At 43.9% G+C, this 26,039-nt stretch overlaps 1 long non-coding RNA gene and 1 pseudogene across 1 annotated transcript; both read right to left on the minus strand.

The window, feature by feature from the left end:
* Positions 1-6,518: 6,518 nt before the first annotated feature.
* On the minus strand, positions 6,519-7,122 carry LOC137214519 (nucleic acid dioxygenase ALKBH1 pseudogene; annotated as a pseudogene).
* A 1,919-nt stretch (positions 7,123-9,041) lies between these two features.
* On the minus strand, positions 9,042-23,476 carry LOC137215214 (uncharacterized). Its single transcript, XR_010939215.1, has 3 exons — positions 23,380-23,476; positions 22,529-22,590; positions 9,042-9,460 (listed from the first exon to the last, which is right to left on the minus strand). It is a non-coding gene; the product is annotated as an uncharacterized lncRNA (long non-coding RNA).
* Between the last annotated feature and the right edge of the window lie 2,563 nt (positions 23,477-26,039).

The raw sequence follows: 26,039 nt of genomic DNA on the forward strand, positions 1-26,039 counted from the left end.
CTGTGACATGGTGACAGATGGCTCTGGTCCTGCCTAATCCCAGAGCTTTATGCAGATTCAATGGCACCAGGGAGGACGAGGTCATAGTGGGGTGGGGATCCCCACCCCGGCCTGGGCCTGCCCTTGAAACACCTGCTGGGCCCTGCTTCCTTCCTCCGGGAGAGGGTCAGCCTTGGCCGGGGGTCCCCAGCCCAGCGCTTAGAGACCCACCCAGTGTGTGAGACCTCACCAGCCTGTAACTGAGGCCTCTTTTCCTTTAACCCCCAAATTATGATGACTCTAACTCCAAGTCCACCCTTCCCAAAGATCAGGAAGTCCAGTCCTTTCCAGAGGCTCCTCTTCCAGTGTTCCCCAGACCCCCATAGGCCATTAAGACCAGCAGCTGGGGCCACAGGGCTTCCTGGAGGTGGGAGGAGAGCACCTCTTTCCCCTCCATCTGAGTTCCAGTGATCTGGCTATTTGATGACTGGGCAGGATTGAATTTCACCTGGTAGGCGTGAGGGTGTGGGTTCTAAATCCCAAGCTTGTTTGTCTGTTCTCTTGGAGTTGGTGGGCACCTAAAGTATTTATAAATTGGTATAAATTATACAAGTCTTTTGTCAGGCTTCCCATTTCAGTTTCCTTCCTGTTTGTTTTGTTAGCTGTCGCAGTCGTCGAAAATCACCATTGCCCTTGACCTGTCCTGTCAGGCCAAGTGGGAGACCACTCACGAAGCGAGCGCCTTTCCCAGGCTTCACACCAGGGGGCCCTGTTGGCCAATGTCAGAAGTCACTGGGTCCAAAACCTTGTCTGGTGATGCTGTGGTCGCCTGTCTGTGGATATGACACACCAGATGGAGAGGCTCTGCCTCCAGGACTGCACCTGCTGGGCGACCAGCAGGAGGAATGCTAGCACTGCCTACACAGCCATTTCTCTCTTTCCCAACGCAGCCACCCGCTCTAGCTCTTGGGGTCTCATGCTCTGGGCATACGTGGCACTAGAGCGCTGGGCTGGGATAGGCTCTCAGGGCCCCGCTCCAGGCCATCAGATAGATTGCGATGACTTTGAACGTCACTGGGAGGGAGCTGGAGCCGGATCCCTTTTCTCCCAGGGGGATCCTCTGCCCTCTGTTCATTTCTTGATATGAATAGCCCTTCACTAATTGGTGAGTGGCGCAGGCTCCGCATACTGCCTGGGCTCAAGTGCCCGCTCTGTCACTTGTCAGCTGTGTGACTGTGGACAAGCCACTCCACCTCTCTGTGCCTGAGTTTTCCCATCTGTAAAATGGGGCAGTAGTAGTACCTATTTTGAAGGGTAAATAAAATAACCCATATAAAGAGGCGTAGCAGAGGGTAAGTGCTCAGTAAAGGGTTATCGTTATCATTCGTATTTTGTTATTATTATTACAGTGTCAACTGAGTCTCAGAGGCCAACCCTCTAAGGTCCAGTCTGCTCGGCCTCACAGGCCCAGCTCCTCGCTCAGCATATCCCGCTGTCCTTCGGCTGCGCTACCTCCTCTCCCACGTTCCCCAGAGCTGCCTTTGGTCCAGGCTTGCTGGCCTTTTGTTATTTTAGGGACATTTCTCACACGGTACAGGCTCCAGGCCATTGCCACTTGTCCCCCTACCCCTTGGTTCCCAAATCCTCTGATCTATCTAAATTCTCAGGGGCTCAGTTATCATGCCTCCCATGAAATCTCTCCAGTTTTCCCACAGAGGAGGTCTCTCTCCCACTCCTACTCCAGCAGAGTGTCCCCCTGCCTCTCTCAGGGTGATGTGAGCCCCCATTCGAGCTCCCCTAGTTTGGCCAGCCCTAGCTTGTACTAGGCTCCCCAGGCCTTGGGGTGGGCCCCCGTCCCAATGCGGGTGCCAAGGATCACGGGCACGTCCGGCCTCTCTCTTGGGCAGCTCCGGGGAGCGGTCCGCAGCCCACTGAAGCAGGGCCTTGCCTAGGACCCAGCCCAGCCCAGACCTGGCCTTTTAGATCCTACCAAGCCTAGGGCTGCCCAAGGGAGGATGTGGCCACAGTGACACAGAATGGTTCTGGTAATTCTAGAAAACGGCCCCAGCTCTGTGGCCCTGAGCCTGGTTGGGGGTTCAGGCGCTGGGCAGGGACCACTTCCCGGAAACGCCCTAACCGGGTGGGGGGCAGGGCTGAGGGAGCCGTTGATGGGCCTCGGTGCCCTCCCCTCACTCCCAGTGGGGTCCTGGCCTTGCCCAGACTGGGCACTGGGCCCATCTGTCAGGGGCTTCCAGACTTAGTGGGAAGATGGAGCTGGAGGCCCCTAGGGCTCACTGCTCAGGGCCAGAGTCTCTGAGGAGGCCCGGGGGGAAGGATGACAAGTCGAAGCCAGAAAGGCCACAGACTAGCAGTTTCTATGTTGCTTTGTTGCTGTTTTTTTTCAGAAAGACAATGTGTGTATGGGGGGAGGAGGGTTGAATGAGGGTTGCCCGATAAAATACAGGATGCCCAATTTGAGGGACAGATACAAAAAAAATGTTCACTGTTTATCTGAAATTCAAATTTTATCCTGTAGATCTCCATCTATTTATTTTTTTCTTTTCTTTATTTCTTTTGCTAAGTCTGGCAACACTCTTAGAAATCATTGGCTCTGGAGTCTGAGGTGTCCACTCTTTACCCTTCAAATCGATCCACCCTGCGCTGACTGGGGACCCCTCTGCCCACTGAATGAGCCCTGCACTCAACTCGAGCCTCCTCCTCCAGGGCTCCCATTGCCAGCCAAGGTTGCCACCAGGATGCTAAAGGGCTCTGCCTTGTGGTGCCCCTCCCATCAACCATGGTGCAGACCAGCCTCCATCCGCCACAGAGCCTCTTCACAGGCCTCCCTGCCTCCCCACTCCCAGTCTGAGCTTGACCCAGAAGCCAGAGGGAATTTTTTCGTCCCGTAACCTGACCATGTCCCTCTCTGCTGAAACCCTCCTTGTAGTCAAATTCCCCTCCGGAGCTCGAAGACCCTGGGGGTCTGACCTGTGCTCACTTCTCCCACCCGTCTCCCACCATTCCTTCCTCATCCTCCTTGCTTCTGCCACCCTGAACTATTAATACTTCAAGTTCCCTGAACAGGTCCTTTCTCACCTCCAGGCCTTGGCACAAGCTGCCTGGAGCACTGTCCGTCAGGTCTTTCATTTGCAGAAAGATGGCAACACACCCTTATGATCTCAGCTTTGCAGCCTCTCCTGATCTCCATGTGTCTGGACCAGGAAGCTGCCCCTGACCTGTAAAATCTAGGATGGGGCCTTCTCTCGCCTCCATAGCCTTTGCCCTTCCCCCATGACAATAGTTATTTCTCTCTCTTATGAATGTCTGTATCATTTCAAAAGTGAATTATCATCTGCAAATTTACTGCAACAAATCTTTTAAAAATTGGTAGACTAGGGAGACAAAGCCACCAGCAGCATGGGATATTTCAAATGCTTCTCTTAATTATTGATGGCAAAGCTGAACAAATTAGCCAAGATATGGAAGATTTGGACAACATAAGCAACAGACTTGATATAATGGACATTAATTGAATTTTGTCTCCCACGATCAGATTCTCCTTAAGCACTTATGGACTATTTTCAAAACTTGATAGTATACTAGATTAGAAAGCAACCTCCAAAAAAGTTTCAAAGAATTGCTATTAGAGCACATTCTTTGACCTCAGTGCAGTGGAGTTAGTAAGCACAAGCACAACTTTAATACTGTTTGAAGAAAATATAGGTTAATATCTTTCTGACTTCAGGGTGGGGAAACAACTCTTAAAGAAAACACCAAAAAGGTGTTAACCATGATGAAAAGATGCAACTGACCACATTAAAGATAATTTCTGTTTGAGATAGAGTCACAGATGTAGAAAACAAACATATGGTTACCAAGGGGGAGGGGGGGGAGGGATAAATTGGGAGATTGGGATTGAGATATGCACACTACTATATATAAAATAGGTAACTACTAAGGACCGACTGTATAGCACAGCAAACTCTTCTCAATACTCTGTAATGACCTATATGGGAAAAAAAAAATCTAAAAAATAGTGGGTACATGTATATGTATAACTGATTCACTTTCCTATACATCAGAAACGAACACAACATTTTAAATCAACTATACTCCAATAAAATTTTTAAAAAATTAAAAATAATTTCTGTTTCCCAAAAGACACCTGAAAATATCTGGGAAAAGATGTAAGCACAGAGCTGGTATCAAGATCCCCTATGGATCAGTAAGAAAAGATAAACAACTTAAGAGAAAAATGAGCAAAAACCATGACCTGGCATTCCACAAAAGATGAAATGGCCAGAAAACATGATGGGATCTTAAGTTCACTAGCGATCAGGGACATGGAAAGGAAGACCACAATGAGACGTTATTTTTTACCCAGTTGGCTGGTAAAAAGGGCGACATCTGACACTGTTAAATGTTGGCTGGGATGTGGATCAGCAGGAACTCTCAAAATTGCTGTCAGGACTGTAAAGTGATTCAAGCCTCGTGGAAAAACAGTTTGGCATTCCTCTGTAAAGATAACAGTGGCACACCCGTGTCCCAGCCATTCCACTCCCAGGATTCTATCTGAGAGGAAGCCCTGCAGGTGTATCTAGTTACACATCTGAAAGTGTTCGTAAGAGCACTGCTGGCAATCGCAGAAATGCTGCAACAACGTGGTGAATCTAAGACACGTGGTGCTGAGTTGAAAAACTCAAATCCCAGAGACTATACATGGTTTGATACTCTTTAGTTTTAAACCCAGCACAGGCAAATGATATCTAAGCATGTATACTCTACTAAGCTCTACAGACAGAGTGAGTGAGTGACAGCCACAAAGTTCAGGACGCCTCTGGGGAGGGAGAGGGGAGGAGGGGGAAGGGTAGCAGAGGCTCCAGAATTTGGATTTTATTGGAAGGCAAAGGGGAGCTGGTTTCTGAGAAGAGTGATGTGATTCCAACTTTTTTTTTTAATTTGAAATTAAGTTTATTCGTGCATTAAACAGTTACAGAATACCCATGGGACATTTTTAGTCCAACAATTAAAATTGCATTTAAAAGCCAACTGGAAGAGTTTACAGACCAAAAAGACATCTGGAGTAACTACTGTTCCCCTTTCCTTGAGTTTATATATATTTACCTTTTAGGCAAGAGAGAGAACTGTGATTACTTCGTATTCCAGGGGATGTGATTTCCAGTTCCATTGTCTTAATGTGTATAAGATTCTTCTGTGAAGGCCAGAGAATATCAAAGAATTTGATGTTGATTGGAAGAATTAAGAAGACAAGACTAATGGTTGGTTCACGGACCCACAATTTTACCACAAATCACTAGATGGGGTGGGGGGGGTATTATATTTCCCATCAATAAAACCTCAGGTATGTATTTTATTTTTGGCTGTGCCGCGTGGCTGGCAGGATCTTAGTTCCCCGATCAGGGACTGAACCAGTGCCCCCTGCAGTGGAAGCATGGAGTCCTAAGCACTGAACCTCCAGGGAAGTCCCCTGAGGTATTTAAAGACTCCATAGATGTGGAGGGAATTCCCTGGCGGTCCAGTGGTGAGTACCCCAAGCTCTCACTGCCAAAGGCCCTGGTTCGATCCCTGGTAGGGGAAATAAGATCCCACAAGTTGCGCAGTGCAGCCAAAAAAAAAAAAAAGAAGACTCCATAGACATAGAAACTCACTTCTACGTCTCTCACAGGTCATGGCGAGGCTGAGAAGGCTGCGGTGGGAGCTCATACCTCCTTGGACTTCTCACATACGTTGGTGCCCAAACCTAACCAGGACTGGACCGTGTCAAACACTTCTCTGAACAAAGTGGTTCATCAGTTTTCTCTTCAGGGTGCATTCCAAGGCAACAGTGTGATCCATGATGAATTTTTCCTGGTCTGTTTTTGGCTTGTCTCAGTGCTAAAGTCTATGGCAATACAAAACAGCATGATCATTTACTGTGAGACCTGCCCGAGTCAAAGAATGGGCTCTCTTAAGTCTCAGCAGTCAGGGTTTAACCTAGCTCGTTTTTCTTGGCTATTCTCATCATCCAGATGACAGGAAACTTCTGTGGGGGCATCTCTTTTATTCTCCTCCATGGGTTCCAAAGGGCAGTCTTGACCTACGGCCAGCACCTGTCCGACAGTCATGTCAGCACGAGCAGCTTTCAAGTAGCTGGCACACACCTGCCAGTCCTCCACAGAACAGGGCTCCACCACTGAGTCTCTGGGGAGGTCAGCTGGGAGAGGCGTCTCTAGGCAGCAAGGAAGGCTCTCCCCTTCTGGACTGGGAAGGACCCTCGGGACTGCATGGTTCAACAGGCGGCTGAGACCTGACATTACCATGATGTCACCGCTGTGCATAAACATGGGCGTGGGGGCTTCATCTCTTTTGAGGCCACCCAGGGGAAAGATGGCAGACTGTCCAAAGCTGAACGACAGCAGGGGTTTGGAGTGCTCTAGTTCAGATTTATCTACATGGATTCCCAGCGTGGAGTCTCATCGGTGGTAATTCAGGATACCAGCTTCAGCTCGGAAACCCTGAAATCCACAGGCGGTGTCCACTTACCCTGAGAGGAAAGTCAGGTCAGCAGGGGAAGGTGTGTAGTGATCGGCAGAGTATTTCTTACTGTCCCAGTTACAGTGGTAGCCTAGGGTCACCCAGTGCAGTTTCTCTGATAAACTTCAGGGTCTCCATTTATTCTCTTCTTTATACCTTAGAAGCTCTTTGCTCTGTTCCCACAAATCTTGGGTCTCTTCTTAGTCACACGTGTGTCCAGGTTACATACATTGGGTTTCCGGGAATATGACTTAAGGCACTGCTTCACCTAATGCCGCTGGTGACCTGGGAGGAAGGGTTTGGGATAGAAATAAATCCGGGGTAGGCTTGCAGTCCGTAGGCTCGCCACTTGCTGGCCAGCTGAAGTCCTGCTCTGTATGCATCGTGGTCACTGGCTGGGGACACATTTAGTTGAGATTTGACTACCCTGGGGGCACCAGGCCCCATGCCTTGGGCTGCTTGGGCCGCCAAGAAGTCAGTGACCCCTCCCAGGTCTGCGGTGCTGGGGCGGCTCTGCCGGCAGAAGCGGAAAAGCTTCGGAAAGGCGTCCTCCCCAGGCTCCGCTACCAGCATCGCCACAGCGCCCACGGCCACTGCCACCTTCCTCATCTTGCTGCCTGGCCTCGTCTCCATCCTGTTGTTGAAAAACAATGAAAGTAAGTGTGGAATTGCTACACCTGTGAGTTTTCAGGCTTTTCCTTCTCTGAGCCCCATTTTCTCCCTAATAATGGTAAGAGGGAACCCTTAGTATGTACCCAATGCTCCCTACATACATTAGCTCACTTAATTTTCACAACAACTCTGTGAGGTAAGTTTGATTATTATCATGCTTATTACACCCATGAGTCAACTGAAGCACAGAAAGGTTAAGTGACTTGCCCAAGGTCACACAGCCACTCGGTGCCGGAGGTGGGATTCAAATCAGCCTCTGCTTCCTTATCAGAACAGTAGAGGGATGGGAACAACCCCGCTGGATGATGAGTCCTCTAGAGGCAGGCGCTGTGTGTGTGTGTGTGTGTCTGTGTGCCCTTGGGGAGCCACCCGGGAGTAGGGGCTGTGTGTGTGTGTGTGTGTGTGTGTGTGTGTGTGTGTGTGTGTGTCTGTGTGCCCTTGGGGGCCCAGCCGGGATGCTCAGGAAGTCAGCCATGATTATTGTCCTAGCAGGGTTTGGCAGGGAGGCAGGGAGCCAGCATGGGAGGGAATCAGAGACAGTCTGGGTTCGAATCCTGGCTCTGCCACTCACTCATCGCAGACCTTGGCAGTCCTCTTGAGGCCTCTCTGAGACTTAGTTTTCTCATCTATAAAATGGGGGCCGTCCTAGTTGCTATTTCCAGGGCTGCTGTGAGGGATCAGGGAGAGAAAGGTGTGAGTGGCCTGTTCCACCGCCCAGTGTGATGAGCAGTGCTTAAATGTGGGCTGTTATTAGTCACCTGTTCACGGATGTCCTCAGCAGCTCTCTCTAGGTGATTTCTAACAGGACTTGGTCAGGAGTAGGCCCTTCAGAGTGTGAACATCGGGTCCAGCGCCTCTCACACCACTGGTGATGTGAGCTGTGCCTAAGAACATTCACATGGGAGCCTCAGCCTAAGGGCCAGAAGGTCAGCAGCTGGGGTCAGGGTGAAGGTGGGCTCCTCAGCTGGCTGGGCACCGCCAGGACCGCAAGTCTGGTGCTGGGGTTGTCATTCCTATGGTGACCACCAGGGGTCATGCTTGGCCACTTCTGCCTTTTTCCCTGGTCCCAGAGCCCATGGGCAACCTGCAGAGGGCAGCGAGGACTCCCACATTCCTGCCAACTGCGAGGTGGGGCATTTCCAGCAAGAGTGCATCTGAGGCCCTGACTTGGCTTTCCCACCTCTGTTAAATAACAAAACTGGTAAGTTTTTCCATCCCTCTGTGGGAATGTCTGCTGGTCTTTTATCTACCCATCCATTTATCTCTTTGTTCATCCACTCATCTGTTCATCCATTCATCCTTCTGTCTGTCCATCCATTCATTATTCCTCTATTTTCCATTTGTTCATGTATCCATTCATCTGTCCTTTTATCCAGTCATCCATCCATCCAACATCCAACATCTGTCCATCTACCCTCTGTCTATCCCACATGCACAAAGACCCCATGTTGAGCCAGGATTGCTCAGCCTGAGGTTCCCCATGAAGGGAGGAGGCCCATTTGCTGCTCCCACCACCCCTCTCCCCCATCTCCTCCAGGCTCACCATCTGGTGGGATCAGGGATGTACCAGGCAATGATAACATAAGATGATGTGTGTGGACAAAATTGGGGGTGCAAAAATGTCACATTTCATTATTAATTTTTATAGCACATTAGTCAGGAAGACATATTTCTATATCATTGCTCAGAAGTTTTGTAGCTTTTCACCATTAGGTGTTTAATTTACCTGCAATTGGTTTTCGTGACTGGTATGTAGTAGGATTGAATTTTTTTTTTTTTCCCGTATGGATACCCAACCATCCGAGCACCATTAATTAAAAGTCAAGTCTCTCCTCAAGTCTCAGAAATGCCACCTCTGTTGTAAATCAGGCAGCCACGTATGTATGGGACCATTGGTGAGTGTGTCAGTTTATTTCTGATGTCCCAATTAAGTTTTAGAATTTTATCTGAATTTTGTACATTTCTGGGTAGATTTACTTCTAGGTACTTGATATATTTTGAAGTGTTGTAGATGGTGGTTATATTAGTTACTTATTGACATGTAACAAATTATCCCCAAACTCAGCATCAAAACCCCAAACATATATTATCTCCAGTTTTTGTGAGTAGGAACCTAGCTGGTGGCTCTGGCTTAAGGTCTTTTATGAGGCTGCAGTCAAGCTGATGGCTAGGGCTGTGTCTTTATCTGAAGGCTTTGATTCCCACAGTGAGAAGCTGGAAGAAGGACTTCGGTTGTTGTCTTCTTTGAAGAAAGAATTCAGCAAAGAGACCAAGGCTGTTAAAAAGATAAAAACATTTATTAGAAGCAAAGTACGTGTGGAAGAAGCAAAGTATTTGTGGAAAAAACAAAATATGTGTAAAAGAGCCCACAGGTGAGTCAGATTGAGTTTCACCCAGTAGGGGCAGCTTAGATTGCTTATATAGGGGCAGTTTTCCTTTTTTTTTTTTTTTCCTGGCCAGTCATCTCCATATTTGGTCCTGGTGTGGGTGTGAATCTCTCAGCCAAGATGGATTCCAGCTGGCGTATCCTCTCTCCTTTTGTCCTTCCCGTAGACTGAGGGTCTTCTCTGTGCATGTGTTGGGCAGGGAAATCCACAAGAATGCACCCAATCAGGGCCCAATTCTCCCACTGGTATCCCATCTCAAAGAGTCAGCAGGAGACCAGCTGCAGCTGCTCAGCCTGGGGCCTATCTATCTCCTACCTCAGCTTGATTTGTAGGTCTGCCTCATGTCATGGCAACTGGCTTTCCTGGGAAGAAGTGATTTGAGAGAGAGAGAGAGAGAACACCCAAGAATGTAAGCCACAGTCTTTTAATAACCTAACATCAGAAGTGACATCTCATGATTTCTGCCATATTCTATTCTTTTTTTAATTTTATTTTTATTTATTTTTTATTTTTGGCTGCTTTTGGGTCTTCGTTGCTGCACGCGGGCTTTTCTCTGGTTGCGACGAGCAGGGGCTACTCTTCGTTGTAGTGTGGAGGCTTCTCATTGCAGTGGCTTCTCTTGTTGTGGAGCACGGGCTCTAGGCACACGGGCTTCAGTAGTTGTGGCTCGTGGACCCTAGAGCGCAGGCTCAGTAGTTGTGGCACACAGGCTTAGTTGTTTCGCAGCATGTGGGATCTTCCGGGACCAGGGCTCGAACCCGTGTCTCCTGCATTAGCAGGCGGATTCTTATCCACTGCGCCACCAGGGAAGCCCCATATTTTAGTCATTAGAAGTAAGTTACTGAGTGCGGCCCACACAAGGGGAGGGGATTACATAAAGACGTGACTACCAGGAAGCTGGGATCATTTGGGGCCATCATATAGTGAATAGAGCTTGTTACAGTGACCTTTTAAAAAGTTTATTTTCTAATAGTGGTTACTATATAGTATTGCATAGTGATGTGGGGTTATTTTTGGTTTTTTAAGGCAGAGGTTTTTTTTCTAGCTTTTTGTTTGTTTGTTTGTTTTCTGGCTGCACCCTGCGGCTTACTGGATCTTAGGTCCCCGACTAGGGATTGAACCCGCGCCTTTGGCAGTGAATCCTAACCACTGGACCGCCAGGGAATTCCCCATAATGATGTCTTAACATTGATTTTTTGTATCTGGCAACCTTGCTAAACTCTCTTATTAATTCTAATAGTTTGTCAATTTTTAAAAATGTACTCATTATAGCATCTATGAATAATGAAGTTTGTTTTTTTCTATCCACTCCTTGTCTGTTTTATTTCTCTTCCTTTTCTTACTGCATAGGCTAGGTCTTACAGAACAATACAGAACTGGTATAGTAACAGCAGGCTTTCTTATCTTGCTACCAATTTCAAAGGGAAAGTTTTTGACAGTGTCACCTTGAAGTATAATATTTGCTGTAGGGTTTTTCAAAAAAGTGTATACCCTTTATCAGATTTAGGAAGTTCCTTATATTTCTAGTTTACTAAGGTTTTTTTTTTTTAAACCATGAATGGATATTGAATTTTGTCAAACATCTCTTTTGCATACAATGATCATTAGAATTTTCACCTTTGATCTATTGATGTTTGAACTACATTACTTTTTCTTCTAACGTTAAATCTACATTGCATTGGTTAAACCTAAGTCGATCATAACATTATCCTTTTATATGTTTCTGGGTATAGTTTGTAATATCTTGTTTAGAATTTTTGCCTCTGTGTTCTTGAGAGAGAGTAACCTGTAATTTTTCTTTCTCGTATGCCTTGTTGGGTTTTGATGTCAAGGTTATGCTAGCCTCATAAAATGAGTTTGAGTCTTCATTAAGAGTTTGGGCCAATTTAGAATTATTATGTCTTTCCAGAATTTTCTGTAGTATTTTCCAGTGACGCTCTCTGGTGATGGGTTTTCATTGTGGGAAGATTTTTGACTACAGATACAAGTTACTTAGTGTACAGGACTGTTCAGGATTTTTTTTTTTTTTTTTTTTTGTGGTACAGGGGCCTCTCACTGTTGTGGCCTCTCCTGTTGCGGAGCACAGGCTCCGGACACGCAGGCCCAGAGGCCATGGCTCACAGGCCCCGCCGCTTCGCGGCATGTGGGATCTTCCCGGACCAGGGAACGAACCCGTGTTCCCTACATCGGCAGGCGGACTCTCAACCACTGCGCCACCAGGGAAGCCCCTGTTCAGGATTTTTATTTCCATTTAGAATGCTTACTGCAGCTTAAGTAAGCAATGTTTTTCTAGGAATTTTATAATATTTAATTATATTAATTTTTAGATTTATTGGCATAAAATTGTTCACAAAATTCTGTTTTATATGATTACTGTTATAACATAATGTTTCTCTTTTCCAACCTGACATAGGTTATTTGTGCCTTTTTCTTTTACCTTCATAGTTTGCCAGAGGTTTGTCAAGTTTGTTAGTCTTTCACATAGTCAATTTTGATTTTTGTTGATTTTCTTAATTGTAAGTGTGCTTAGTACTTTACTAACTTGTGCTTTTATCTTTATTATTTTTCTGCTATATACTTTTAATTTACTACTCTTTTTCTAACTCCTTGAGGTAGATGCTTACCTAACTAATTTTAAGCCTTTATTCAGTTCTAGTATATGCTATATATTTCCTTATAAGTATTACTTTAGAAAAATTTCCTACGATTTTGAATATATATTTTCATTACTGTTCAGTTTTAGAAATAGTTTAAGTTTTTAATTGTGGTTCCTTCTTTGTTATAAAAAGTGTGTCTTTAAATTTTCTGAATATGTGGGGATTTCCTTTTATATTGATTTCAAGCTTAATTACATTGTGGTCAGAGAAACATTATCTGAATGATTTAAATCCCTTGACATTTATTGAGATTTGCTTTATGGCCCAGAATATGAGCTATATTTATAAATGTTCTGGATGGGCTTGAAATGGGTTTTTTACATTTGTTGTGTGCAGTGTTCTATGTATGTTCAAGTCTAATTTATTAACTGAGTTCATCAAATCTTCATCTCCCTTCCCTATCAAATTGAAAAAGTTGTCTGAAAATTTATTATGGCTGTTGATTTGTCTATTTTTCTGTGTAGTTCTATCAAGTTTTGCTGTATATGTTTTGAGCTTATGTTATTAGGTACATAGAAATTTAATATTGTTACGTCCTCCTAGTGAAATTAAGTTTTATTATTATCTTTCCCTCTAGTAATGCATTTTGCCTTAACGTCTACTTTGTCTTTTTTCTTAAAATTAATTAATTAATTTTTGGCTGCATTGGGTTTTCGTTGCTCCGTGTGGGCTTTCTCTAGTTGGGACAAACAGGGGCTACTCTTCGTTACGGTGTGTGGGCTTCTCATTGCAGTGGCTTCTCTTGTTGAGGAGCATGGGCTCTAGGTGTGGGCTTCAGTAGTTGTGGCTCGTGGGCTCTAGAGCACAGGCTCAGTAGTTGTGGTGCATGGGCTTAGTTGCTTCACGGCATGTGGGATCTTCCTGGACCAGGGCTACGAACCCATGTCCCCTGCGTTAGTAGGTGGATTCATAACCACTGTGCCACCAGGGAACCCCTACTTTGTCTTTTTATGAATATAGTTATAACAATTTTTTTAAAACTAGTATTTTTATTTTATTACCTTAAACTTTTCTCTAGTCTTATGTTTTAGAGGTGTTTGTTCATTTTTTATTTTATTTTTAAAAAATATTTATTTATTTATTTATTTGGCTGTGCCGGGTCTTAGTTGCTGCATATGGGATCGTCATTGCAGCATGTGGGATCTTTAGTTGTGGCATGCGGGGTCTTTAGTTGTGGCATGTGGGATCTAGTTCCCTGACCAGGGATGGAACCCAGGCCCCCTGCATTGGGAGTGCAGAGTCTTTTTTTTTTTTTTTAAGATTTTTTTGATGTGGACCATTTTTAAAGTCTTTACTGAATTTGTTACAATGTTGCTTCTTTTTTTAGTGTTTTGGGTTTTTGGCCACGAGGCACGTGGGATCTTAGCTCCCCAACCAGGGATTGAACCCACACCCCCTGCACAGGAAGGAGAAGTCTTAACCACTGGACCTCCAGGGAAGTCCCTGTTCATTCTTAAACAAAATAAATTACCCCCATCCAGTCTGAAAATTTTGCTTTTTAACTGGAGCATTTATAATTAATGTATATGTACAGGTAAATGTAAATGTAAGGTACACCTACTGTAAATATTTGGAATTAAATCTACCATCTTATTTTGTGCTACTTATCTTATTCATCCTATTTTTTTCTTTTCTTTCTGGCTTTAAAGAGTTGTCTGTATATGTTTTATCATTTAACTCATATCATTTACTTCCTTAATAAGTTTTAAATGATATACTCTGTTTCTATTCCTTTGGTGCAGGAGCTGGCAACGTTTTTCTATAAAAAGCCAGATGGTAAATATTTTAGGCTTTGCCTGCCACAGACAGTCTGTCACACATTCTTCTTTGTTTGGATTATTATAACCCTTTTCATATGTAGAAACCATTCTTAGTTTGCAGGCCATACAAAAACAGGTTGCAAGCTGGGTCTGACCCATGGGCCAGTGTCCTGACCCTTTTTTTCAGTGTTTACCCTAGAAATTGTAACATGCACACTTAATTTATTAAAGCCTAAAATTTATCAAACCTTTGCCCTTCCCCTGAATACCACATTGATATTAGAATATTTTGATTCTATTTACTTCCCACTCCCAATTTATGTTAGATTGTCTGATATTTTCATTTTATTTTAAATTCCACTAGACTTTATGATTACTGTTCTATACAGTCATTATTTTATACATTTGTCCATATTTTTTTTTACCACTTTCTCTAGTCCCTATTCTTTTTTGTATCCTCAACCCTCCATCTAGATAATTTTCCTTCTGCCTCAAGTACATGTTTTAAAATTTTCTTTAGTGAGGTTTTGCTGATGATGAACTCTCTCAGTTTTTGTTTGAAAGAAAATGTCTTTATTTTGCCTTCATTCTTAAAAGATATTTTAGCTGAATATAGATTCTAGGTTGGCAGTTATTTTGCTTTATCACAGTGAGGATTTTGTTCTATTTTTCTATGATTTCTGTCATTGCTGTTGAGAATGATTTGTAAGTCTAATTGCCATTCCTTTGAAAGTAAATGGTCTTTTCTCTCTGGCTGGTTTTGATATTTTCTCATTGTTTTTCTATTTCTGTTAAATATCAATTTCTTTGTATTTGTTCTGTTTGAGATTTTCTGGGCCACTTGTATCTGTGGATGGGCCACTTGTATCTTGCATCAATTCTGGAAAATACTCAGCCACTACCTCTAAATATTTCTTCCTCTTTCCTTGGGATTCTGATTAAATATGTGTTGGATTTTTCTCTCACTATATCCTCCATGTTTCCTATCTTCTTATCAGTATTCTCCATCTTCTTGTCTTTATGGAATACATTCTAGATAATTTCTTCTGATGTATCTTCAAGTTTCTAAAAGTTTCCTTTGGCTCTTTAAAAAACATGCGATGTCACTTTCCATAGTTTACTGCTCCCTGAAGATATCTTCAGGTTGTTCTTTTTTTTTTTTTTTTTTTTTTTTTTTTTGCGGTACGCGGGCCTCTCACTGTTGTGGCCTCTCCCGTTGCAGAGCACAGGCTCCAGATGCGCAGGCTCAGCGGCCATGGCTCACGGGCTCAGCCGCTCTGCAGCATGTGGGATCTTCCCAGACCGGGGCACAAACCCATGTCCCCTGCATCAGCAGGCGTACTCTCAACCACTACACCACCAGGGAAGCCCCGTTCATTTTTTATAGACTATAGTAAGGATAGTTATTTTATCCTCTTTATCTGATCATTACAAAATCTGCAGTAACCATGGATCTGCTTCTACTGGTTTTGACTTACATTCTCTCTTGTCTTTATGTACTTTGTCATCTTTGACCTGGTTATGGGCATTGGCTTTGAAAAATTATTTGTGGGGCTTCCCCCAAGGAATGGATGTGGTCCCCTCCAGCCTTGTATTTGTTTTTTTTGTTTTTGTTTTTTTGTAAAATACATATTTTATATCTATAGATGCACAGAAAAAAATCATTAGAAGAACATTCACTACATCATTGTTTGCCCGGAAGGACATAATTATAAGTGATTCTCTTCACTGTCTTTTTGAGGCTTCATACATTTCTATGAGCACATTACTTATTTTTTTTAATTTTAAAATTTTATTTTATTTATTATTTTATACAGCAGGTTCTTATTAGCCATCCATTTTATACACATCAGTGTATATATGTCAATCCCAATTGCCCAATTCAGCACACCACCATCTCCACCCCGCCGCGGCTTTCCCCCCTTGGTGTCTATACGTTTGTTCTCTACATCTGTGTCTCAACCTCTGCCCTACAAACCGGTTCATCTGTACCATTTTTCTAGGTTCCACATACATGCGTTAATATATGATATCTGTTTTTCTCTTTCTGACTTACTTCACTCTGTATGACAGTCTCTAGATCCATCCACGTCTCAACGAATGACTCAAATTCGTTCCTTTTTATGGCTGAGTAATATTCCATTGTATATATGTACCACATCTTCTTTATCCATTTGTCTATCAATGGGCATTTAGGTTGCTTCCATGACCTGGCTATTGTAAATACTGCTGCAATGAACATTGGGGTGCATGTGTCTTTTTGAATTATGGTTTTCTCTGGGTATATGCCCAGTAGTGAGATTGCTGGATCATATGGTAATTCTATTTTTAGCTTTTTAAGGAACCTCCGTACTGTTCTCCATAGTGGCTGTGTCAATTTACATTCCCACCAACAGTGCAAGAGGGTTCCCTTTTCTCCACACCCTCTCCAGCATTTGTTGTTTGTAGATTTTCTGATGATGCCCATTCTAACCGGTGTGAGGTGATACCTCATTGTAGTTTTGATTTGCATTTCTCTAATAATTAATGATGTTGAGCAGCTTTTCATGTGTTTCTTGGCCATCTGTATGTCTTCTTTGGAGAAATGTCTATTTAGGTCTTCTGCCCATTTTTGGATTGTGTTGTTTGTTTCTTTAATATTGAGCTGCATGAGCTGTTTATATATATTGGAGATTAATCCTTTGTCTGTTGATTCATTTGCAAATATTTTCTCCCATTCTGAGAGTTGTCTTTTTGTCTTGTTTATGGTTTCCTTTGCTGTGCAAAAGGTTTGAAGTTTCATTAGGTCCCATTTGTTTATTTTTGTTTTTATTTCCATTACTCTAGGATGTGGATCAAAAAAGATCTTGCTGTGATTTATGTCAAAGAGTTTTCTTCCTATGTTTTCCTCTAAGAGTTTTATAGTGTCTGGTCTTACGTTTAGGTCTTGAATCTATTTTGAGTTTATTTTTGTGTATGGTGTTAGGGAGTGTTCTAATTTCATTCTTTTACATGTAGCTGTCCAGTTTTCCCAGCATCATTTATTGAAGAGACTGTCTTTTCTCCATTGTATATCCTTGCCTCCTTTGTCATAGATTAGTTGACCATAGGTTTGTGGGTTTATCTCTGGGCTTTGTATCTTGTTGCATTGATCTATGTTTCTGTTTTCGTGCCAGTACCATATTGTCTTGATTACTGTAGCTTTGTAGTATAGTCTGAAGTCAGGGAGTCTCATTCCTCCAGCTCCGTTTTTTCCCTTGAGACTGCTTTGGCTATTCGGGATCTTTTGTGTCTCCATACAAATTTTAAGATTTTTTGTTCTAGTTCCATAAAAAATGGCATTGGTAATTTGACAGGGATTGCATTGAATTTGTAGATTGCTTTGGGTAGTATAGTCATTTTCACAATATTGATTCTTCCAATCCAAGATCATGGTATGTCTCTCCATCTGTTGGTATCATCTGTAATTTCTTTCATCAGTGTCTTCTAGTTTTCTGCATACAGGTCTTTTCTCTCCCTAGGTAGGTTTATTCCTAGGTATTTTATTCCTTTTGTTGCAGTGGTAAATGGGAGTGTTTCCTTAATTTCTCTTTCAGATTTTTCATCATTAGTGTATAGGAATGCAAGAGATTTCTGTGCATTAATTTTGTATCCTGCAACTTTACCAAATTCATTGATTAGCTCTAGTAGTTTTCTGGTGGCATCTTTAGGATTCTCTATGTATAGTATCATGTCATCTGCAAACAGTGACAGTTTTACTTCTTCTTTTCCAATTTGTATTCCTTTTATTTCTTTTTCTTCTCTGATTGCCGTGGCTAGGACTTCCAAAACTATGTTGAATAATAGTGGTGAGAGAGGACATCCTTGTCTTTTTCCTGATCTTAGAGGAAAAGCTTTCAGTTTTTCACCATTGAGAGAATGATGTTTGCTGTGGGTTTGTCATATATGGCCTTTATTATGTTGAGGTAGGTTCCCTCTATGCTCACTTTCTGGAGAGTTTTTATCATAAATCAGTGTTGAATTTTGTCAAAAGCTTTTTCTGCATCTATTGAGGTGATCATATGGTTTTTTTCCTTCAATTTGTTAATATGGTGTATCATATTGATTGATTTGCGTATATTGAAGAAACCTTGCATCCTTGGGATAAATCCCACTTGAGCATGGTGTATGATCCTTTTAATGTGTTGTTGGATTCTGTTTGCTAGTATTTTGTTGAGGATTTTTGCATCTATATTCATCAGTGATATTGATCTGTAATTTTCTTTTTTTGTCGTATCTTTGTCTGGTTTTGGTATCAGGGTGATGTTGGCCTCATAGAATGAGTTTGGGAGTGTTCCTTCCTCTGCAATTTTTTGGAAGAGTTTGAGAAGGATGGGTGTTAGATCTTTTCTAAATATTTGATAGTATTCACCTGTGAAGCCATCTGGTCCTGGACTTTTGTTTGTTGGAAGATTTTTAATCACAGTTTCAATTTCAGTGCTTGTGATTTGTCTGTTCATATTTTCTATTTCTTCCTGGTTCAATCTTGGAAGGTTATACCTTTCTAAGAATTTGTCCATTTCTTCCAGGTTGTCCATTTTATTGGCATAGAGTTGCTTGTAGTAGTCTCTTAGGATGCTTTGTATTTCTGTGGTGTCTGTTGTAACTTCTCCTTTTTCATTTCTAATTTTATTGATTTGAGTCCTCTCTCTCTTTTTCTTGATGAGTCTGGTTAATGGTTTATCAATGTTGTTTATCTTCTCAAAGAACCAGCTTTTAGTTTTATTGATCTTTGCTATTGTTTTCTTTGTTTCTATTTCATTTATTTCTGCTCTGATCTTTATGATTTCTTTCCTTCTGCTAGCTTTGGGTTTTTTTAGTTCTTTCTCTAGTTCCTTTAGGTGTAAGGTTAGATTGTTTATTTGAGATTTTTCTTTTTTCTTGAGGTAGGCTTGTATAGCTATATACTTCCCTCTTAGAACTGCTTTTGCTGCATCCCATAGGTTTTGGATTGTCGTGTTTTCATTGTCATTTTTCTCTACGTATTTTTTTATTTCCTCTTTGATTTCTTCAGTGATCTCTTGGTTATTTAGTAATGTATTGTTTAGCCTCCATGTGTTTGTGTTTTTTACGTTTTTTTCCCTGTAATTGATTTCTAATCTCATAGCATTGTGGTCAGAAAAGATGGTTGATATGATTTCAATTTTCTTAAATTTACTGAGGCTTGATTTGTGACCCAAGATGTGATCTATCCTGGAAAATGTTCTGTGTGTACTTGAGAAGAAAGTGTAATCTTCTGTTTTTGAATGGAATGTCCTATAAATATCAATTAAATCTATCTGGTCTATTGTGTCATTTAAAGCTTCTGTTTCCTTATCTATTTTCATTTTGGATGATCTGTCCATTGGTGTAAGTGAGGTGTTAAAGTCCCCCACTATTATTGTGTTGCTGTCAATTTCCTCTTTCATAGCTGTTAGCAGTTGCCTTATGTATTGAGGTGCTCCTATGTTGGGTGCATATATATTTATAATTGTTATATCTTCTTCTTGGATTGATCCCTTGATCATTATGTAGTGTCCTTCCTTGTCTCTTGTAACATTCTTTATTTTAAAGTCTATTTTATCTGATATGAGTATTGCTACTCCAACTTTCTTTTGATTTCCATTTGCATGGAATATCTTTTTCCACCCCCTCACTTTCAGTCTGTATGTGTCCCTAGGTCTGAAGTGGGTCTCTTGTAGACAGCATATATATGGGTTTTGTTTTTGTATCCATTCAGCAAGCCTGTGTCTTTTGGTTGAAGCATTTAATCCATTCACGTTTAAGGTAATTGTTTTGGGTTTGTTTTTGTAGGTCCTTTTCTGCTCTTGTGTTTCGCACTTAGAGAAGTTCCTTTAGCATTTGTTGTAGAGCTGGTTTGGTGGTGCTGAATTCTCTTAGCTTTTGCTTGTCTGTAAAGTTTTTGATTTCTCCATTGAATCTGAATGAGATCCTTGCAGGGTAGAGTAATCTTGGTTGTAGATTTTTCCCTTTCATCACTTTATCATGCCACTCCCTTCTGGCTTGTAGAGTTTCTGCTGAGAAATCAGCTGTTAACCTTATGGGAGTTCCCTTGTATGTTATTTGTTGTTTTTCCCTTGTTGCTTTCATAATTCTTCTTTGTCTTTAATTTTTGCCAATTTGATCACTATGTGTCTCAGCATGTTTCTCCTTGGGTTTATCCTGTATGGGACTTGTTGCGCTTCCTGGACTTGGGTGGCTATTTCCTTTCCCATGTTAGGGAAGTTTTCAACTATAATCTCTTCAAATATTTTCTCGGGCCCTTTCTCTCTCTCTTCTCCTTCTGGGACCTTTATAATGTCAATGTTGTTGCGTTTAATGTTGTCCCAGAGGTCTCTTAGGCTGTCTTCATTTCTTTTCATTCTTTTTTATTTATCCTGTTCCGCAGCAGTGAATTCCACCATTCTGTCTTCCAGGTCACTTATCTGTTCTTCTACCTCAGTTATTATGTTATTGATTCCTTCTAGTGTGGTTTTCATTTCAGTTATTGTATTGTTCATCTCTGTTTGTTTGTTCTTTAATTCTTCTAGGTGTTTGTTAAACATTTCTTGCATCTTCTTGATCTTTGCCTCCATTCTTTTTCCGAGGTCATGGATCATCTTCACTATCATTATTCTGAATTCTTTTTCTGGAAGGTTGCCTATCTCCACTTCATTTAGTTGTTTTTCTGGAGTTTTATCTTGTTCCTTCATCTGGTACATAGCCCTCTGCCTTTTCACCTTGTCTATCTTTCTGTGAATGTGGTTTTTGTTCCACACGCTGCAGGATTGTAGTTCTTCTTGCTTCTGCTGTCTGCCCTCTCGTGGATAAGGCTATCTAAGAGGCTTGTGCAAGCTTCCTGATGGGAGGGACTGGTGGTGGGTAGAGCTGCCTGTTGCTCTGGTGGGTAGAGCTCACTAAAACTTTAATCAGCTTGACTGTTGATGGGTGGGGCTGGGTTCCCTCCCTGTTGGTTGTTTGGCCTGAGGCAACCCAACACTGGAGCCTACCTGGGCTCTTTGGTGGGGCTAATGACAGACTCTGGGAGGGCTCACGCTAAGGAGTACTTCCCAGAACTTCTGCTGCCAGTGTTCTTGTCCCCGTGGTGAGCCACAGCCACCCCCCACCTCTGCAGGAGACCCTCCAACACTAGCAGGTATGTATGGTTCAGTCTCCCCTGGGGTCACTGTTCCTTCCCCTGTGTCCCGATGCACACACTACTTTGTGTGTGCCCTCCAAGAGTGGAACCTCTGTTTCCCCCAGTCCTGTCCAAGTCCTGCAATCAAATCCCACTAGGCTTCAAAGTCTGATTCTCTAGGAATTCCTCCTCCCATTGCCAGACCCCCAGGTTGGGAAGCCTGACGTGGGGCTCAGAATCTTCACTCCAGTGGGTAGACTTCTGTGGTATAAGTGTTCTCTGGTCTGTGAGTCACTCACCCAGCAGTTAAGGGATTTGATTTTACTGTGATTGCGCCCCTCTTACCGTTTCACTGTGGCTTCTCCTTTGTCTTTGGATGTGCCGTATCTTTTTTGGTGAGTTCCAGTGTCTTCCTGTCAATGATTGTCCAGCAGCTAGTTGTGATTCTGGTGTTCTCATAAGAGGGAGTGAGAGCATGTCCTTCTACTCCACCATCTTGGTTCTTGCAGAGATGTTGAGAGGATTCATTGACAGAATGTACATGAAGCACTTTTTTCTTTCCCTTTGCGCTTGTCTAGTTTCATTTGAAGTGCACCCAGCTCTTCAGACCAGAGTTCCTAGTGTGAAACGGCTGTGCCCAACACCTCAGCTCGGCAGGCCATGTGCACGAGTGCTACGCTCAACACTGCAATCTGTTTCTTTTTTTTATATTAATAAAAAATTTTAAATTGAAGTATAGTTGATTTACAATGTTGAGTTAATTTCTGCTGTATAGCAAAGTGATTCAGTTATACATATGTATACGTTCTTTTTTTTAAATTCTTTTCCATTATGGTTTATCATAGGATATTGAATATAGTTCTCTGTACTCTACAGTAGGATCTTGTTGTTTATCCATTCTATATATAATAGCTTACATCTGCTAACCCCAACCTCCCACTCCATCCCTCCCCCAATCCCCTCCCCCTTCTTTTATTTGTTTCTGATAGGCAGTTGTGACGCTTAAGGTGGAAAAATTTCCGACCGAGTTCATAGCTTGACGTTCCCTGTCTGCCCCTGGCTATTGTACTTGGAGTGGCAAAGTCCGTGCGTGTCAGTCTATGGCTATAGTTCTCAGAATGGTCTTCTTCCCCTGCTCCTTTGCTTCTGCTCTTCTCAATTCCAAATTGCTTTCTGGGGCCAATGGGAGGGGCATGATTTAGTTCTGGTTTACCCTTTTCCCAAGGAGGGGTTCCCAACCTACATGGGAAGGGTCTGCTTTAAGACTCACCTCCCTTGACTGGCCTTTGGCCTTGACTTCTGTCCTGCTTACCCTGAAAGCCCCCAGATCTAAGCCCAAGTGGGTAACATCTGTCAATACCCTTCATACGGAAGTGGCTTTGGTGGTTCTGTTACTTTGCTTACCTCTCTGGGGTTATATTTTCTCCTCAGTTTTAGCCTGCTGCTTCCCCATGATCTTTTTAGCTCTGCAATTTAAAAAAATATTTTACTCAGCATTTTAAACCATGTTCAGAGGGTAAAGGAAATCTGCCATCACTGAAAACAAAAATCTTAATATCAGTTTTAGATGCACTGGGTCTGAGGGTCTGAGGGGACATTTGCATAAAGGAAAGTCTTTTCTTTATTTAAAAAAATTTTTTTTTTTTAAATTTTTGGCTGCATTGGGTCTTCATTGCTGCATGCAGTCTTCCTCTAGTTGTGGCGAGCGGAGGATACTCTTTGTTGCAATGTGCGGGCTTCTCATTGAGGGGACTTCTTTTTTTGCAGAGCATGGCTCTAGGTACGTGGGCTTCAGTAGTTGCAGCATGCAGGCTCTGGAGTGCGCGGATTTCAGTAGTCGCGGCACTTGGGCTCAGTATTTGTGGCACACGGGCTCAGAAGTTGTGGCTCATGGGCTCTAGAGCATAGGCTCAGTAGTTGTGGCGCACGGGCTTAGTTGCTCCACGGCCTGTGGGATCTTCCCAGACCAGGGCTCAAACCCATGTCCCATGCACTGGCAGGCGGATTCTTAACCACTGTGCCACCAGAAAGTCTTCTCTTTATAATGCCAGTCTCTACATATATCCAGCCTACAACTTGTCACCACTTTGGTGTACCATTGCCAGGATGCTGTGTCCTCTGAGATGGTGTGAGCAGAAGTGAGTTAGATACGACCGGCAGAACTCAAGGAAAGATCAGATGCCTTCCCTTCCTCGGGGAGGCAGGAAAGTGGAGCCCGACTCCCCAGCTCGTGGCACATCTCCCAGTGACCTCACCTGTGTCCACCTGTCCCCAAACTGCTGCCGTAAGGACCTCTTGCCTCCTCCTCCGTGGATGGCTGGTAAAATGGGCACAGTGCTGTGGGCTGACTGCAGCAATAACTAGGCAGAAATCCTAGCTTCCTCACATACGAGTTATGCAACCCCAGGAAGCTACACCTAACCTCTCCCAGCCTGATTTGACAGATCTGCAATATGGGACAGTCATAATAATAACTAGCTTATAGCATTGATAGGAGAATAAACTAGTTAATAACTGTAATGCCCTTGAGAGAGTGCCTGCAACATAATAGGCACTATAAAATCTTTTTAAAAATGGGATGATAAAAAGTGTCTCACATACCTCTCTAGGTCAACTGAAATAACAGAGAGAATATTACTATTGCATTTACTCTTTTAATCTCATGAAACCCTTCATTTTAGATATGAGAAACTGAGACCCAGAGAGGACATGGACTCCACCAAAGCCGCCCAGAAGGCCACCGGCTCCCTAATCTGCAAAGGGGCGCTCCAGGGTTCTAGCCCCAGCTCTGCCACCACTGTGTGATTGTGGCCTGGTCTGTTCCGTCTCTGTGCCTTGGTTTCCCCATTGGTGAGGGTGTTCGGACCAAGCTCCAAGGTTTGTACTGGGAGATTTGGGGGTTGCAGTTGCCAAGGTGACTCGAGGACCCAAAAGAGCTGGGAGGGTGTGCGCTGGATGATGAGTTGAAGCTGCCTGCCGGGGACCCAGAAGCTTGAGAACTCGCAGCCTCAAACCAGCTGCCTCTACCACCAGTAGCAGCGCTTAGGAAGGTGTAACCCAGCCACAGTCTTGGGTAAGTGGCTTCTCACAGGGGGAGGGGTGGATAACAGCGAGGGGTGAGAATTCGCAGCAGCCCTCTGGCTGGGAGGCCCCAGGCAGGCACGCTGAGCCCTACTCAGACTTCTCTTCCCTGAGCTGAGGCAGGACAGCTAGGCTCCGGCTTCTGACTGTATGTTTCAAGCCAGTCACCGCCCACCCTGGGCCTCAGTCCCCTGTCAATGAAATGGGACCAGAGACAGCGTAGATAAGTCTCAAGGGCCCCCCATGACCTGCGCATCAGGCAAAGGTGTGACTGTCCCTCCTAGTGTGGACACTAGGGTCTCCACCTGCCCCAGCACAGGGGAAGGGCAGCACTGAGCCTGAGCAGGGGCACTACTGCCCTGACCACCTATCGTCTGACCTCTCTGAGCCTCAGGGCCCCTCATCTGTGCGTGGGGAGAGCAGCAGAACCAACATGGCAGGGCCGGGAGGACTACCTGACACTGTCACCCAGGGCCTGACAGCTGTCAGTGCAAAAAGGAATTCCCACTCACCAAGGCCCCCTCCTGCCAGGCCTCAGGGGCTAGAGGCAGCTCCCATGCCCCAGCCCCAGACCTCCATGCCCAGAGGGAGCCAGACCTCGGAAGAGGCCTTGACTGTGGTGGTTCCAGAGCAGGTGTCGCAGCCCCACTCCTTGACCAGGGCTCCCACACACCCATATCCTGCCTCCAGGCCAACCCCAAATTAGTTGTCATTTAGTTAGGGCCACCAACCCGCAGGCGGTTAATTGTGCCCATTAGCAAAGCAAGAAGAACTTCTTTTAAAAAATGAATTTATTTATTTATTTTTGGCTGCGTTGGGTCTTCATTGCTGTGTGCAGGCTTTCTCTGGTTGCTGCGAGCCGGGGCCACACGTCATTGCGGAGCACGGGCTCCAGGTGCGCAGGCTTCATCAGTTGCAGTTCGCGGGCTCTAGAGCGCAGGCTCAGTAGTTGTGGCACACAGGCTTAGTTGCTCCGTGGCATGTGGGATCTTCCCGGACCAGGGCTCGAACCAGTGTCCACTGTATTGGCAGGTGGATTCTTAACCACTACGCCACCAGGGAAGCCCAAAACAGGTAGAACTTTAATGAGCAATTCATTAACAAAACTGGGGACTGCCAGAGCCGCTGCTTTCAGGAGGGACTGATTTCATTAACCACTTCATCACTCAGGCAAAGGCTGATGATATCGGTGGTTTGCATCCTCCAAGATCCTAGGGGAAATAAAACAACTGCTTCTCATTTACAGAGAGCCAGCTCTGCCCAGCGGTGTGCTTTGCAAACCCCTGCAGATTCAGTCCTTCCAGTGAGGTACTACTATTATGGCCATTTTACAGGTGGGGAAATTGAAGCTCAGAAAGGTTATTCTCTTCCCCAAGGACACATAACTAACTACAAATAGATCCCAGTCTCTCTGACTCCAAAGGTATTTTCTCTTTGACCCCTCAAATACATGTTTCCTTTTATGGATGGAAGGTCTCAGAACCTGTGAGCTAAGAAACTGTCACAGGCTTGCAGGGACGGGGGATGTGGACTGAGTTCTGTTCCTAAAGCAATTCCACTGCTTTAGTGCAAAAGGAAGCCCTTAGGTCCTGAGACACACTGAGGCTGGCTTGTCCCCTCCAGCCACTCTCTTGCCCCTCAAGCCACCCGCCTCCATCCTCAAGTTCTGGATTCTTCCTCTGCAGCTCACTTACCTCTTCTGTGTCTGTGGCTCTTTCCATAAGAGGCAATATGAATGGGAGTTTAGATGGCACAGGGCAATTAATTTTTAACTTTAGTCTAATGAGTAGCTTTTCATTAATTATGGCATGTGACCCTGGTCATTTAACACAAG

The sequence above is a fragment of the Pseudorca crassidens genome, chromosome 20 (genome assembly GCF_039906515.1).
Source record: "Pseudorca crassidens isolate mPseCra1 chromosome 20, mPseCra1.hap1, whole genome shotgun sequence".
Lineage (NCBI taxonomy): Eukaryota > Metazoa > Chordata > Mammalia > Artiodactyla > Delphinidae > Pseudorca > Pseudorca crassidens.